General features: G+C 38.3%; 1 long non-coding RNA gene across 2 annotated transcripts; it reads left to right on the plus strand.

The window, feature by feature from the left end:
- Positions 1 to 7,773: 7,773 nt before the first annotated feature.
- Positions 7,774 to 14,321, plus strand: LOC134811597 (uncharacterized). Of its 2 annotated transcripts, none has more exons than XR_010159833.1 (7): positions 7,774 to 7,963; positions 8,183 to 8,256; positions 10,150 to 10,293; positions 10,506 to 10,586; positions 12,430 to 12,630; positions 13,381 to 13,597; positions 13,697 to 14,321. It is a non-coding gene; the product is annotated as an uncharacterized LOC134811597 (long non-coding RNA). The 2 variants fall into 2 exon arrangements; XR_010159832.1 differs by having other exon boundaries at positions 10,525 to 10,586.
- Positions 14,322 to 16,862: the final 2,541 nt, after the last annotated feature.

Genomic DNA, 16,862 nt, shown 5'->3' on the forward strand with positions numbered 1-16,862 from the left:
TTCGATAGCTGAGATCAAGCAAGCAAGTAACTGAACTATAAGACGTAAACTATAATCAGAAACATGTACCAGACAAATTATGAAAGGTCACTTTCACCTACTTATATATTTAATACTAGTTTCCTCAAAATTAGTATAACTTTGAACTTCTAACAACTGAATAAAAATGAGGGAGCTAACAAAATAATTACTGTACAAAAATGATCTCTTAGCATCGATGATAGTAAGAACAAAGGTAGCACAAGTAGAATCAGGACGGATACTTGATCATGTGAAAAGCAACAATAATAAGCTTGTCTGTGCTGAAGGGTACCCTTACTAAATTCCAGATCACTTAGCAGATTTTCTCCTCATTGAATGATAAATGTTTGATCGGAGGATAAATTCATTTCACATGACAAAGGACCCGACACTGCCGGCTGCCAAAAGATCTGGAATCTTGTAGGGGTACCCTTCAGGTACCTTTAATACAGATTAATACACTGTTATGTAGACCTAAAGTTATGTAGACCTAAAGACTGTAGCACTGCACAGTCTTTAGATCTACATAAGTATTGTATATATAATAAGAACTATTCATTGACTATGATGAAGAACTCGATTCTGTTAAGAATAATTTCATGGTAGCGCTCGATTTTTCTCGCCGATTTTTTGAATACGCGGCGGCGCGAAAAATTTATTTTAGAATCGCTTCAAAAACTTGTTTTAGTAATGTTAAAATATAAAATAACATTACCTAACAGCAATCAAATATAAAAGTTTTTTGGGTAATTTTTTCAAAGGAGATGTAGTGTGTAGGAGCCAAATTAATTTTTACGCGCAAAAAAACTTTTTTAAAGTTTTTTCTAAATTTGACGAAGTAACATTGCATTGTCAATTTGGTTATTTGATTGATACCAGCATGTACAGCGTATCAAAAAATATTAACTATTAGCAACCAGAATATAAACCTTTTCTTGCAATTTATTCATTGAAATTTCCAAAAACATCAAAAACGGTTTTTTCGAATTAGAATGGATTCATTTAAAATACTTCCAACCATTATGAATCGTATCAGTGGTCAAAAATACGTTTTTTAAAGATGTTCATGCTGACGGATGTTACTGATATACATTTGTTTTAAGTAGCACGCGCTGCTTTAATCTCGAGGCTACGAAGTAGCGCGCGCCGCGCCGGGTAAATATATTAACAATGGACACATATTAAATTAAGTTGTGCTCTGGGTATCGAGAATAAAATCCCCGTAACAGCTTTTACTGTAATATATTGACAAAAATCTGTCATGTTGAGAGTAATTCAGTTTCGAATTAAAAAATTATTGTATCACGTCGTGACCCCCACGGTGGTTTCACTACCCCTGTAGAGTTTCTACGATACAGGGGGAGCCGCGCACTCGTGCGTGGCGGCAACCACACAGATTCGGTCCAGTTCTCATCACCTTAGAATTGAAAGGGGGAGATATGACAAAACTCCAATTGATGAAAGGACCTGCAACTATTGCGAGCTTAACACCAACCAGCTATTCATCGAGGACGAGAATCATATGCTCCATTTCTGCCCCCTAGGGAAAGGTCCTAGGGACAAATTTCAAAATCTCAGTGGAAACCTACTCAACAATGTTGGTAATGGTAGCTTCAATCTTGCCTCCACGTTCATGTCGCAGTCTGATTGCAAGAATACTCCCAGTGATGAGGACGTAAGTTTGATCAAACTCTCAACCAGCACCATTAACAAGATCTACAGACTAACCCTCAACTTCAAAGACAGTCTGAAAGCAGATAATTAGTTTCCTTTCTCAGTTTTCTATTTTGTATTCTTTCTTTTTTTTTTCCTCTCCTCCCTTTTTTCCTCCCAGCTTTGAATCTGTGATGGATGTGATGGAAGGCTTGCGTTCACTTTTATCCCTACATGGGCTCCCGGCCGTGCGTCCATGTAGGAGCTGTGGGGCCTTCCGAGTGATAGGGTTACAGTGACTGCTAGTAGAGAAAATATGAAGGTTCCACCAGTAGACATAAGTATCGAAAGCAGGGCATTGGCTCGACCTCCGAGGCGGGGTATCCGTGAGGACCCTGGTCGTAATCAGCTCTGCACTGTTTCAGTGTATCCTGATGCCTGAAATCTCGGACACTGCCTACGTACGGGGTAGACAGCCACGGATGATTTTGTCTGTGAGCTTTTCATCACTTCCTGACATGAGCCAGACCTCAGCTGGATCCTTCCTTTTCCTTTTTCTTTACTTCTCGTTCAGTCTACCTCTTCATCATCAGTTTCAGTTGCTTCGCCTTGCATTCGAACTTTGCCTCCACAGTTCACCACGGCACCTCTTTTGGATGCCTCCTACCGGGCAACACCAGCTCTCAGACACTGGCTAACTTACCGCGCACGGTTTAGTTTATGTGTCTTTTCTGTGGCCGTGTATTCCGTTTTATGCCACCCTCTCTGCCGTTCTCGCGCTTGCGCTCACCCACTCCTCAGTGGGCTGTTCATTTGACAGAGTTACTGGCTGGTACTCCCATCATCTTCTCACTCACCATCACTGCCCAATCAAATTTATACAATCAAAATCACTATACACCCATAATCATATGATCAAAACACAAAGCTTTGAAATATACTTTTTTCTGTTTGAGATTTGAATAACGTTACTGTAATGTTCCAAATTTGAAATTATATTTTAAATGTTCAAAAAAATGTTAAAACGTATGACAAAAAATAACAAATGATTGGCCTAAAATTAATGTCACGAAATTGAAATTAAATTCTTTTTTTGGTTGAGTGTCCTGCCGAAACAATTTTTTATTGATTATAAAAGTAGACTTTTAGAAACCTTTGAGAACTTATAAAAAACTGTGGAATTATATCATAAACAGAATTATAGGAAATTAAGCAGATCTTCAACTTACTGGGCCGCGCTCAGCCTGTCATTCCGCCTAATCTCTTAGTAGAGGCTCTTACGGGCAAAAAGGCGTGTTTTCTGCTACGAGTTTAGAGATCTAACCGCTAATTGGACACAATAGTATGATGTCTAAGGATCGATAATATGTTAAGAAGTATAGATTTGGCCTTATTAGTCACGTGCTATACCAATGCGCGTTTTAAACTTTGACAGTCTATTACTCTGAGGCAAATAGAGTAATTATATTCATATTTTGTCAGCAATATAGTAGAGGCTCTTACGGGCTTTGTCTGCTATATACACTAAAATCACCAGACCCATCTTAAAAGACGTATTTTTGACCGTAGAATCGATTAAAAGTGGTTAGAAGTGTTTAAAATGGGGGTTACCTGGTTTTATTTTGAAAAAACCGATTTTTGGCCCCAAAAATGGCCATTTTTTGAGGTTTTTTAGAAATTTCGACAGGTTAATTCAATCAAAAAGCTTAAATATTTTGGGTTCTTGTACATTTTTATTTGCCGCACTAGTTAATACCAATATAATAGGCATACACAAGAGTTTACCTGGTCAAAATTAAAAAAAACCCCCCAAAAAAAATGTTTTTTTGCGCGCTAAATTTTTTCGGCTCTTTACACACCCACAATGAAATATTTTTGCCCACAAAGTGTTTTAATACTGTTCAATAATACTATTTGATAGTTTTTCAGCGTAAAAACAAGTTTTGAAAGCGGAAGATAAAATTATATTTTTCGTGGTGCTGAGCACTTTGAAATTTTTTGAATAAAATCGAGCGCTACCGTAAAATTTTAGTAACCCTTCCCTGAAACTCATTTAATTTTTTGTACCGGTAGTGTTTTGTCCTTTTCTGAAGTTCGTGCCTTCTCTGGCTTAATTTCATATAATATTGTTTAAAACAGCACAGTAAAGTGTTTTATAATATTAGAGTGCCATTTCTAATACTTCAATGTTATATTGTTGAGATACCTTTACTTGGCTGATTACCTTTTGTTAATACAATTTCACCAATTTAGTATTGCATTGCTTATATGACTATTTGGATTTATAATTTATCGATTGTGGGTATGAATTAACTTTTGGTTCACAATCAACAATAAAATGTCTACTGTATGGTACCCTTACAAGATTATTTATAGATCTTTTGACAGGAATGCCTTACTTAAACCCCCTCATCCATCACTCATTCCGTGTTACCTGTTGGATGTGGAGGAACCCTACCACAAACTGAAATATTGTAAAGGTACCCTTCAGTACATAAATAGAGCACTGTAAATAATATAGATTAGTTACTGCTATCTTCTCAATGCAATTTTGAATACATGTCTGGAACACCTGACTTTAAACCCCCTCATCCATCACTCATTCAGTGTTGCCTGTTGGATATGGAGGAAATCTACACCACAAAGTGGAATATTGTAAAGGCACTCTTCAGTACACATAAAATAGAGCACTGTAAATAATATAGATTAGTTGCTGCTATCTTCTTAACATGATTTTGAATTTATAAATAGTAGTAGAGTAAATGTCAGGAATGCCTGACTTAAACCCCCTCATCCATCACTAATTTCGAATAAATGTATAGATGCTGCATTGAATTCATGAAGATATCATTCGTTTTGAGCAATCATTCCCTTAGCTCCCCCATTCTTTGATTGTTTCAAAGAAGTAGTCAAACTACAATATGTATTGTTTAGTTACATCTTTAGGTAGGGTGCCCCGCTAAAAGAACTGGATTCTTCCAGGAAGCATCCCGTGCACAGACCTTGGTCTACATATATATTAAATTATTAACCATTCATTCTGTATGTGCACGAAAATTCATTTCAATCAAAAACATCTATTGCTTGTTATTTAAGCCATTTCATGTTATTACTGTTCACACTTTTCTCTCTCTTTCGTGACAGAATACTTCTAACCGTGTTTACCTTTTCTAGCAATGACAAGCAAAGAAGGATAACCGATTGGACTGGGGAGGAGTGGGACATTGGCAGCACACTACCGTCCAATCGGTAAGTATTTATAATGTTTAGTTATTAGGTATTTATTTGGAATTGGTTTAATTTGGTGGTAAAGTTATTCTATTATGTAATAAAGTATTTTGTTTTACAGGTTTTGTACATACGACAAATACGGGTTTTATTGTTCAACTAGAGGCCATCTAACAGTGATAGCAGGAAGTCGGAAAACGTTCTACGCAACGACCTGACAGTGGCACTTTGTTTGTGTGTTATTTAGACTACAAATTTAGAGACTAATTTAGAGACTAATTGAGAGACAATTTTAGAGTTTTTTGAGTCGAACTATAACTATGAGTCTTCGTGAGATACCAGTTTTAGACGACAGCGCTGACTACAGCACATGGAAGAAGAAAGTGCTAATATGGCAGCTTGGCACCGCAGCATCAACGAAACAGCAAACTATAAGTAAGCTGATTATGAACATGAAAGGTAGACCACAGGAGGTCTCTATAAACATGACATTAGAGGTGCTAGGGGCAGAAGATGGAGTTGTTAAACTCATTGCCAAACTGGACAAACTGTAGGACAGTACCCAGTCTTTATTTAAGGCAATAGATGATTTTGAGGGATACAGGAGAGGAGATGGAGAAGATATAGACAACTAAGGTATGTTGTTTTATATGCCACCAACCAGGTCATATGGTTGCTCAGTGTTCATTCAACACATTCTCACGAGATCAAAGACAAGAGGATGAGTTTCCCGGATCTGAGGATGCTGACCTTGGAAATACGGATTGATCGAGAGAGCTGGCAATACATAAAAAACCTTTGTTCAGATTAGATTTGGAAAAGTATCATGTTTGAGAAACAAGAAGGCAATCAAATGAATGTTTTGTGTCGTTAAATGTATGAGTAAAGAGCGTTGAGTAAAGAGTCAATGTTTCTATTTTAGGAATTGTGAGTTTATTTAGTTTTATGTTTTGTAAATAGGTAAATAGTGTCGTTTTAAGTTTTTATCGCAATTTATTGTCGGTTTCTTTGATAATAAATTTAGAAGTGAGTCGAATACTTATTATAAGATCAATTTTATGTCTGTAATAAGAAATAAGAGTAATTTTCAGTACGTATATCCAGTTTTGTGATTCGTAGAATCATGTTTTAAGTCTCCTCCTATGAATTAATTGCTGAGCAATGTCAGGAGTATATATTATTTCGTCTCGTCAGTTTTATTTTAAGTCTGTATATTTCATTTTAATTTGCAAAAGAGTGTGGTCGCAGGTAAACATAATAATATATCTGCGTATATAATATGTTTGTAGCTAATTTAGGGAGCTAATCTACTTTGCTGAGTTGTTTTTTTTAGTATTTATCTCGAATATTTACTCGTTTTATGGGGACGCTTTTAGTTTTTGAGCTAGATATTATAACATCTCGGTGAGTTTTTTGAGAACAAAGGAATTTCTGTGTATTGCTAGTAATTTTGAGCTCGTAGGTATAGAAAGTACTTATAGTGTTAGCATTTGGAAATGCGCGCTGGACGCGCGCGCGTGGCATTTATATTTTAGCGGGGTTTTAAAGAGATTTTAATATGACGTATTATGTTTTCTCTGTAATAAGTTCCGAACAGTTTCGTCTCGATAGGTCACTCAAGGTGATAATCTGAGACAGCTGATGCTCCAACGTGTTTGTTGAGCGTATTTATGATTTATGTCTATTATTAAAATATTTGACAGTTTCGTCTTGATAGGTCACTGCGGGTGATAATCTAAAGACAACTGTTGCTCCAACGGGGTTGTTGAGCGTAAATACAGGGACGATTTTAATATTCGGCAGTTTCGTCTTGATAGGTCACTGCGGGTGATAATCTAAAGACAGCTGTAGCTCCAACGGGGTTTGTTGAGCGTATTTGTGGGTACAAGTTTATTGTTTGATAGATTCGTCCAGATAGGTCACTGCGGGTGATAATCTGAAGACAGCTGTAGCTCCAACAGGGTTGTTGAGCGTATTTGTGGGTACAAGTTTATTGTTTGATAGATTCGTCCAGATAGGTCACTGCGGGTGATAATCTGAAGACAGCTGTAGCTCCAACAGGGTTGTTGAGCGTATTTAATTATTTGATGGATTCGTCCAGATAGGTCACTGCGGGTGATAATCTGAAGACAGCTATAACCCAAACGGGGTTGTTGACTGTATTTTAATTATATAATGGATTCGTCCAGATAGGTCACTGCGGGTGATAATCTGAAGACAGCTATAACTCAAACGGGGTTGTTGACTGTATTTTAATTATTTAATGGATCCGTCCAGATAGGTCACTGCGGGTGATAATCTGAAGACAGCTATAACTCAAACGGGGTTGTTGACTGTATTTTAATTACTTAATGGATTCGTCCAGATAGGTCACTGCGGGTGATAATCTGACGACAGCTGTAGCTCAGACGGGATCTTCGAGCGTATTTTTGTGTAATTTAACAGTGCAATCTTGAGAGAAATTGGGGCTAGCATTGCTGGAAAAGGAAAACCGGGGAATGTTATTACTGTTCACACTTTTCTCTCTCTTTCGTGACAGAATACTTCTAACCGTGTTTACCTTTTCTAGCAATGACAAGCAAAGAAGGATAACCGATTGGACTGGGGAGGAGTGGAACATTGGCAGCACACTACCGTCCAATCGGTAAGTATTTATAATGTTTAGTTATTAGGTATTTATTTGGAATTGGTTTAATTTGGTGGTAAAGTTATTCTATTATGTAATAAAGTATTTTGTTTTACAGGTTTTGTACATACGACAAATACGGGTTTTATTGTTCAACTAGAGGCATTTCATCTCTAGTAGATTCAAATAATTTCTGCAATTCTGAATTATGTTGCTGAACAAACTTGACAATCACCATTAGAAAGAAGGTGACATGTTTATGGACCCAGATCTAGCTAAGACAGCTAAGACTCTGTGTACATGCGAATCACTTCAAGAATCTTCTTGATGAAAGAAGCTTGTGTGGTTTGTTAAAAGACTTCGATCCGATCACAGCCATGCAGATTAAGACGAATTTAGATCGACATTATTTTGATAACAATGAAAACTCAAATGGTTTGATTTTTAGCTAAATTACCATAATTATTATAATTAATTAAATACAGGCTGACAATGTTTCATTTCACAAAATGTATCTGAATAATGTAATTTTAACTGAATCTTAAGCTGTTCAAAAAGCTTTGTTAGATGATGTTATCGATGCTGTATAAGTTTAAACCTTTTGATGATGAGAGGTACATGAACAAACCTACACTAAACAATACTACATTCCAGCTTGAAACGAAATGAGTGGAGTTGAACGACGCCTGTTTATCGAAACTACATCAATCAACTTTTCAACTATGCAGGTTATTAATGAAATGAAATAAAATACTACTACTTTGTCGGAACTAAGTCCGATCTACGCCAGATAACCCCCTCCATATATCCCTGTCCCGCATCAGAGTTCACAGTTCCTCTTTTGAGTTTGTCCCAATTTCCTTCAGTAACATAGACAAGTAGCTTTGTCTTGGTCGGCCTTGCTGTGCTCTACAATGCATAGGTTTCCATAAGACTAAATCACTGGCAAGTAGCTCAGGATGTCTGATGCAGTGTCCTGCCATTTTTAGTCTCCTGCTTCGTAACTTGTTTGACAGCCTTGGTAGACTACCATACAAAGTTATATTGCTGACCTTGTCCTTCCATGAGATACCCAGCACCATACGTAGCATCTTTGTGTATGTCCCGTCCAATACAAATGAAATAAATTATTTTTATCACGCTTATATCAACAATCAAAATTAAAAACTTATGGACGTATATCACTCATTATTATGTATCACTCTCTAACATCTTGTCCTCACTAGAAATATTACCACTTCTGATATAATAATGATTTTTGTGTCTTCTTTGGCTCAGGCATGGCTCCAGCTCAAAATCTTTGGGTGGGTGCAGCTTGGCGCACGGTGGGGGGGGGGGGTGAAGGCCCTGGAAAATTTTGGAATTTTACTCTCCTAAACATATTTTGATATCTCCAAAACAGTCTCAATTGATTACAGAAGTCAATTGACCCTTAGTTTATACAAAATTTGACAATTTTTGTGTGAACATTTTCAAATCGTTTGGGTGGGTGCAACACCCTTTGGGTGGGTGCGCACCCACCCGAACCTACACGGTGGAGCCATGCCTGCTTTGGCTATCTGTTTCATTTCCAAGACCAACCGCTGATGGATAACTCGATCTTCAGGTGATCGATCTGGAGAGATGAAAACAGTCTTATGATCTTCACACAGTCTCAGCTTTTTGGCATTTACTAATATCTGATGAACAGTAAGTTAGAATTATCTAGCGAAACTTTGACTGGTCTAGTCTTGTTGGCTGATTTTCTCCCAACCCAGATAGCTTCAAAACGTGGTTTTTCTTCAATCTGCTGAAAAATCACGGTAACTTTATTGCACAGTTCCTCTTCATCAGTCTCCTTCAAACCAAAGATGAGCACATTCCTACTGCGATCCTCTTCCGATACACCATTCTGTACAACCTTTTTTAAATTCTCTTCTGCAAGCACAGGTGCATTTTTAGTCACAGCTTGACTGTATGACTTCATCTCAGCTTGGACAGTGTCTTGAACGGCGGTCTTGACGGTGGAGTGCATGGATTCCAACTGCTTCGATTTAGTTTCCAGAAGTTCAGCCTGCAGCTTGATAACAGTACTTTGCGATCGGATAAGATCGCTCTTCAACTCCTCCATATCTTTCTTGTTATCCAGAAACGTACTTACATGATTATCGGTAGTCTGATACGCAGAATACAAATTTTTAATTTTTTACTGAAACTGACTTCACTGGCTTTTTGAACGTTTCAACTGAAAACTCGTAGCTTCCGCGAGTTCAGTGATCCAACCGTTATAGACCTCATACTCTTCAGTAATGTAGCTAGGTAGAATAAACGGACAATCTTTGAAGAGTATCCATTTCCTCCATCGATTACTTGTACTTGTATAAAGTTAAAACACAGTACCAGCAAAATGGCAGTTGTAATGTAGCGATAAAATAGAGATATGAGCTAGATTATCAACACGTAAAAAAACTGTAAAACTGTATCATAATATTATTCTGCTTTTAACATCATCTGTTGTGATATACATGACAAAGGGTTGGAAATGTACAGTAACCTTACTATATTGCAATTATAGTAAGGTTACTGTACTTATCTAAGGCCTTATCTAAGGCTCTATAAGTATTGAATAATGATAACTGCAGGATTTCAAAATGTACAAGGCATCATATCAAAGATTGCATATGCCCGAAAGAAGGACAAATCCAATTTGGCTCTCTGGATGTATGGAAAGCTCTCAACCTTCCAGAAAAGGACTGTTCAAAGGAACACTTAAATCCCTCCGACAGGTAATTATTATAAATAATAATTTAGTCTACACTTCATTATGTCAAATCACCTACCATAATGAAGAACTAAAATTGTTGTGTTACGTAACCAAGTTACGTAACCAAGTTTAATGTGACTCATATCAATTTTGGTGGAACTTTAGAATTTTGACGTTATATCTACCATGTTCATCTTAAATCTCATATTATATACTCAATATTCAATTAAACAGACAAAGATAACCTCTCTAGGCCCTCTGGTGGTGACGTATAAGTGCTTTCTCAGTACTTTCTCTCGCTTTTGGACAAATCCAGTGAGTTAACTTTTTATCAGTGGTCGACCGGGGGCAGGATTCTGACCGGGGCCGGGGAGCCCCAATATAGCCGGGGCCGGGGCTGACCACTGAGAATTGGCCGGGGCCAGGGTTTACCCCCGGAGAATTGCCAATCTTTGGCTGGGGGTTGTGATTTTGGCCAGGGGGCACCGGGCGACCACTGCTTTTTATGTCACGATTTTAAAACTTTATTCATAAGTTTATGAAACATCAAAACTCTGCATGCTCTGCATTATGTAAAGTCAGTCATGCACTAGAGCACAGTTCACATATAATAACCTAATCCAGCCTAGGGGAGGGGGTTTGAAATCGCTTGTGCTAGAGTGATTTATACTCAATAGCTATGTGAAAAGTGGCTCAAGGAGGGGAGACCGACGTAAACAATTTTGAATTGGTAGAAGTTAAGTTTAGGCTTTAATAAAAAACTTCACCGGACCGTTCCAAGCTGCCTACAAAGCTGGCAGGAGCTGTGCCGACCTAGTTTGGGCACAGAGCATGCTCATATCTGTAGTAATGAAGAAGGAGTTTGAATGGAACAAAGTGAGTATTGACATGTCAGCTGCCTTCAATACCATCCGCAGAGGTACAACAATCAGACTACTAGAAGCTGCAGGATGCTCCAGAGACGACCTGAGGCTTGTACAATACCTCATGGCTAACACCACTCTAGTAGTCAGAGTGTGTTCTACTGACTCAGAGATGTTCTCTTTCAACATAGGAGCCTCCCAAGGAGACAGCACAGCTGGTAAATTGTTTACCCTCAATCTAGCTGGAGCTGTAGTGCCTTCTGGTCATTTGACAAGCTGTGGTGCCAGGGATCAGAGAGGAGTCAGATAACTGAGAAGAGAAAGATCAAATCTACGACTCACTAGTAGTATCAGTGCTCCTGTACAACTGCTGCTGCTGGGCCGTACCTCAGCATGTTCTAGAGTCTGTTGATGTTGTTCAGAGGAAGCACCTCAAGCGCATCCTACACATCTTCGACGACTCAACATCAATTAGAGACATTGGACGTTTTTTAAATAAGGTCGATGAACGGAGGTTCCCGAAGAAAAATACTGAATGAATGTCTTTTTTTGTATATTTTGATAAGTGTGTGGACATTGTATGATACTTTCTTTGTCATTGTTGAGTGCTCTTGGCTGAGTTTTTTCTGCATACAACTGTGCTATCTGTGCTAATTCTTTTACATGGCTATCTACTTTTACCACCTTGTTTGGTTATTCTTTACATTGGAGTAGTTTTGAATATTAAATCTTCTATTCCTATATTGGTCAGACACGGCATCTGCCATTTGACCCAATTTTGTTTAATTCCATCTATTGGCCTAGCTCAATATTTAACAAGGCCCTCTACGCTCGTACCCAGACCAGGCCCCTTTCCGAGAGAGTGGAAAAGGCACGGTGGACAATGCTAGGTAATGTTCTACGCATTGACAACGACACGCCTGCCTACCAGTCTCTGTTATTTGCTTCACTAGGATGTCAAACACTAAAGGGACGAGTGGGTAGACACAGGACTAATTTGTATGATATTATTGTGCAAAAGGACCTATTTAAGAGACAAATTTATTTGAAAAATGAAGATGATTTTACCAACTTAGTGAACTTAGCAAGAGTAGGATGGAGGAGTTTATTTACTTTGAGACATATTGAACGAATGAGTCTTCGTAAGCGTAAATAGGCCAGCACTTTGCTGAGCCTCTTTAGGTGCTCTTTTGTTTATAGATGTTATTATATATTTAAAGAATATCATTCTTTTACCACATACATAAGACTTTGCCGTAGGGTATACAAAAATGTGACCATTCATCAATTTTCAGAGTGCTGTATCTGTACCCGAATAGAAATAAAGGATTTTAATGACACAGTTTTCTTCCGCTCTGAAAGTGAACGAATTACAAAACAGTCTAGAGAATTCCTCGCCCTGCTGCAGAAGATCAATCCTGGGTTGTGCTCACCAAAGCAAACCTCTTTTTTTGTGTATTCAGTGTCTTAACTATGTAAAAGACAACTATAACAGGGTGAGTGGTTTCCTCCTGTTTTACTAACATTTAAAAACATCAGGAGGTGACCGGGATTCCCGGTACCGGGATTGGCAATTTTGAGCTATCCCGGTCCCGGTCCCGGTCAAATGCTGATTTATTTATTTATGATCCCGGTCCCAGTCCCGGTCCCGGTTAATTCGGGATTCTTGGTCCCGGTCCCGATCCTGGTCCCGGTCAATCACTCAAATTTGCCGGGATTTTGACCGGGATCTTTTACATAATTTCATTCACTGTGATTTTAAGTTTTTCCTTTCATTCATTGTGAATTTCAACTTTAAATATCCTCTGAGCCAAATACAACAATGTTTAAAATTGCTTAACAAGTTTGAGTAATAAATTATGATCATGATTTAACCAGTAATCGACCGGAATTCCCGGTACCGGGAATCCCGGTACCGGGAATCCCGGTACCGGGATTGGCAATTTTGAGCTATCCCGGTCCCGGTCCCGGTAAATTGATAATCTCAATTTTGAGCTATCCCGGTCCCGGTCCCGGTCCCGGTCAAGTCACATTTTGTATCCCGGTCCCGGTCAGGCCTGAAATCATGTCCCGGTCACCTCCTGAAAAACATTATTATTCAAAGGTAAATAGACAGCGAGTAGTAATTTTTAATCCATTTCTATCGGATTTGCAAACTTTTAAAATGATATAACACTTGTACGATCTCAAACTTATGTGATATGATACTGTTGATATAAATGTGGCAAGTAATAAAGTATTTGCAGGTGTACAGTGCTGTTTCTGAAATTGACGAATCCTCTTGTGATGAAGATTGAAGAAGCTATTGCCATCCAAGTGGAAAAAGTCCCGCCTTTGTCACCCTCCTCGAATAGAACTAAGAAAATGTGGAGACTTTCTTCATTTAGTTCCAAATCAAGTGGACCAGATGTTGATTTGTTTGAAATGGACTGAGACTTGTGTTTCATATGCCAGGTTGAACAGGTTTGTGTGAAACTTTTGCTCGCAAATATAATTATTATACATATTATCTCGATTTAATTTTAAGAGGTTATTCTTCTTTAACAATACGAATTTCCCTAGACGTTAGAAACGAAAAAGGACAGTCTGATTCAAGGAAAAGATAATAGTTTCTTCGTCGATTTCGCAACATACTATCTGTGGACATCTACAGAAATCGTCAGGATCTGTGCAACATCGATGTTAATCCTGATTCGCACATGAACAAGTGCCCTGTTCTTAACCCTGAGAGTCTCGGAAAATATCTCTATAGCAAGCTAGGTAGATATCACAAAACATGTCGTTTGAGGTACAGCAACTCGAGGGTGAAACAATTGAAGGGTAAATTATCTGAAGCTGTAAGTTTAAAACCTGTCTCTAAGGCAGGTTTTAAAATGGAAAGACACGTGTCCACGCACGACAACACCAATGCTGCATTAATGAGTGCAGGTATTGATACGGACCTTTTAACTGGAGCAGGAGAATGTTTTACCAGAACTGTACCTCGTGTCTGACCTGAAGCTTAAGTACAATGACTATGTGACGTCTAATTTATCTGAGAACGCTGCAAACTCCAGCAATGTTTAATCTGATCACATCAGTTTTCAGAAAGACAATGTCGGTAAGACGAGTTTGTTTCGACAGCAGGATCGTATCTAATCTTGCCGCAACAATAGATGCGGATAGAGATGATAACACTTTAACAAAGACAGCACTCTCAAAGGAGATTAGAAAAGAAATCTTTCAATGTAGAAACGAATTCTATCAGAAGATTTATCTTCAAAAACATGTTCGATTTACTGATCGGACTGTAGAAATATAGTGTTTATGTGGATTAATCTGTTAAAGCAGGGCTATTGTATCATTTTAACATTAACCTTGCATAGTGATGATACGTTTATTGTGTCTCTTGTGATTATCTATTTCTACAGTGTTACGGTACCACGAGGTTTCTGGCGCAGTGACGCGCTTTTGAGCAAATATCGTTCTAGATACGTCACGCGCCGCAACCGAATCAGATTTAAGTGCACTTTTTCCATTGTAAACACTACATACGACGCGCAACACGTTCTACGAGGTCGAAATTTTCGAGGTCTCTAACACCGGAATGGAGCAATATTTAGACGATCTGACACTTTCTAGGGCTTAAGCAACCTAAGAGAAATTAGGGGAACAACTCAGAAAAAATTTTTAGTCGATATTCCGGTGTCTGTAGATGTCCGAAGTTTTGGCAGTAAAGTGCTCACAACACAGCTTCTGAAGGCTCTAGAAGGTTCCCGATACCGTCAGAGTGTTCAGTACACTCCATTCTATCATATAAGAACCCTAAAAGAAGTCCCAGGGCTCGAGCAAAGAAGCGTGATATTTGCCCGTAAGAGCCTCTACTAATAAGATCACATCATTTTCTATTTGGTGTGAAAATATGAGCTAGAACGGACATAATTTCGCTGAGTTATAGCTGTTTGAAATTTATGATGAACGCGCGGGTGCCAATTGATAACAACTAAATGCTTTTGCGCGTAGTGCGCGTCAAAAATTTGGCAAAAACGCTTGCGGAGTGACAATATTCAAACTTCGATAAAGTATATGAAGTGGGTACTTCTCAGAAGGGAAAAATTTAGGCAAACACGATGTGACTATTTTTGAGTTGATTTAATACAACTGCAAAAAATTATTCAAACTTCAAGCAAAAAAGTCAAAATTTTTACCACTTTTTTGGATTTTTACCCCAGAAAAAATAGAGGGATTTGTTTTATTTTTATACCATCTTGTGCGGCTGTCTTGTAGCTATCTCCATGCAAGTTTTGCCGACATGCCAACAAAATTAACTTGCTCAAAATATCAAAAAACATGGTTTTTTGGCCTATTTTTGGCCCAAAAATCGGTTTTTTGCGATTTTAACCGAGAAAAATCAGTCCAATCATATTGAAACTACTTTTAATCGATTCTACGGTCAAAAATACGTCTAGTAAGGTGTATCTGGGGTCCCTAGCGTATCGAGCAGACAATGCCCGTAAGAGCCTCTACTATCTATGTTAATGAACATAATAGCCTGGGGTCCCCAGGTAAATCTTCAACTGGTTTTGTTGTTGACGGATGTTACTCGTCTAAATTTCTTCGAAGTAGCGCGCGCCGCTTTTTCTCGAAATGGCAAGTGCTACTCGAAATGGCAAGTGCTCGAAATGGCAAGTGCTACGAAGTAGCGCGCGCCGGGCCAGATCATTAACAATGGTCAAGTTTTGTTGCTACAAAAGTATGTACAATGTAAAATCTTTTGTAGAAAAGGAGAAATCTCCGTCTTTGATTTCGTAAATGAACTGGATTTGGATCTATGTGAAATAACACATCTCACAGGAGGACTAACTGCACTGCTAACTGCTGTTAACTGCTGTTAACTGCTGCTAACTGCTTCCAACTGCTGCTGTTGCGCGCGCCGTTAGCAGCAGTTAAAAAAGCCTTCTTTTTTGCTACAGGCTTAGGATGATAATTAATCACTCTACACTCGACTGTCACGTGACGAAAACGCCGTGATTTCATTGGTTAACCTGATAACGCGCCGCAGATCTCTATAAACACAAATTATTCATCGCGCGTGCAGTAAACTTAAATTAAGTCCTAATTTGTTACCGAAATTTGGCAACTATCAACATCATGGCACAATTAAGTCGCATGCCCAGTAAATTGCTAATCAAATGTACGGCACTAATAATATAGTCTACACTTACAGTGTATGAATTCATGAACGAATTTATTAAGGCAGATTGGTAGAACAACGATCGTAAATGATAATTTGTATTAACAGTGGAAAGTGTTCTTAAGGGAGACTGTTGTGCAGCCATGTCGGGAGTTATAAAACACCGAACACGACATTAAAAACACTTTCCAACTACAAAACTTAACCACAAAACCAGCTCTGAGCACTATTTCTAGGTTATGAGACGGCTAAATGATGCGAATAATAAATCCTCAGATCTCCCAGTACTCTACATTAAAAACACTTTCCAACTACAAAACTTAACCACAAAACCAGCTCTGAGCACTATTTCTAGGTTATGAGACGGCTAAATGATGCCAATTATAAATCCTCAGATCTCCCAGTACTCTACATTAAAAACACTTTCCAACTACAAAACTTAACCACAAAACCAGCTCTGAGCACTATTTCTAGGTTATGAGACGGCTAAATGATGCCAATTATAAATCCTCAGAGCTCCCAGTACTCTACATTAAAAACACTTTCCAACTACAA

This window comes from Bolinopsis microptera, chromosome 2 (assembly GCF_026151205.1).
Source record: "Bolinopsis microptera isolate Bmic1 chromosome 2, MBARI_Bmic_1.0, whole genome shotgun sequence".
Lineage (NCBI taxonomy): Eukaryota > Metazoa > Ctenophora > Tentaculata > Lobata > Bolinopsidae > Bolinopsis > Bolinopsis microptera.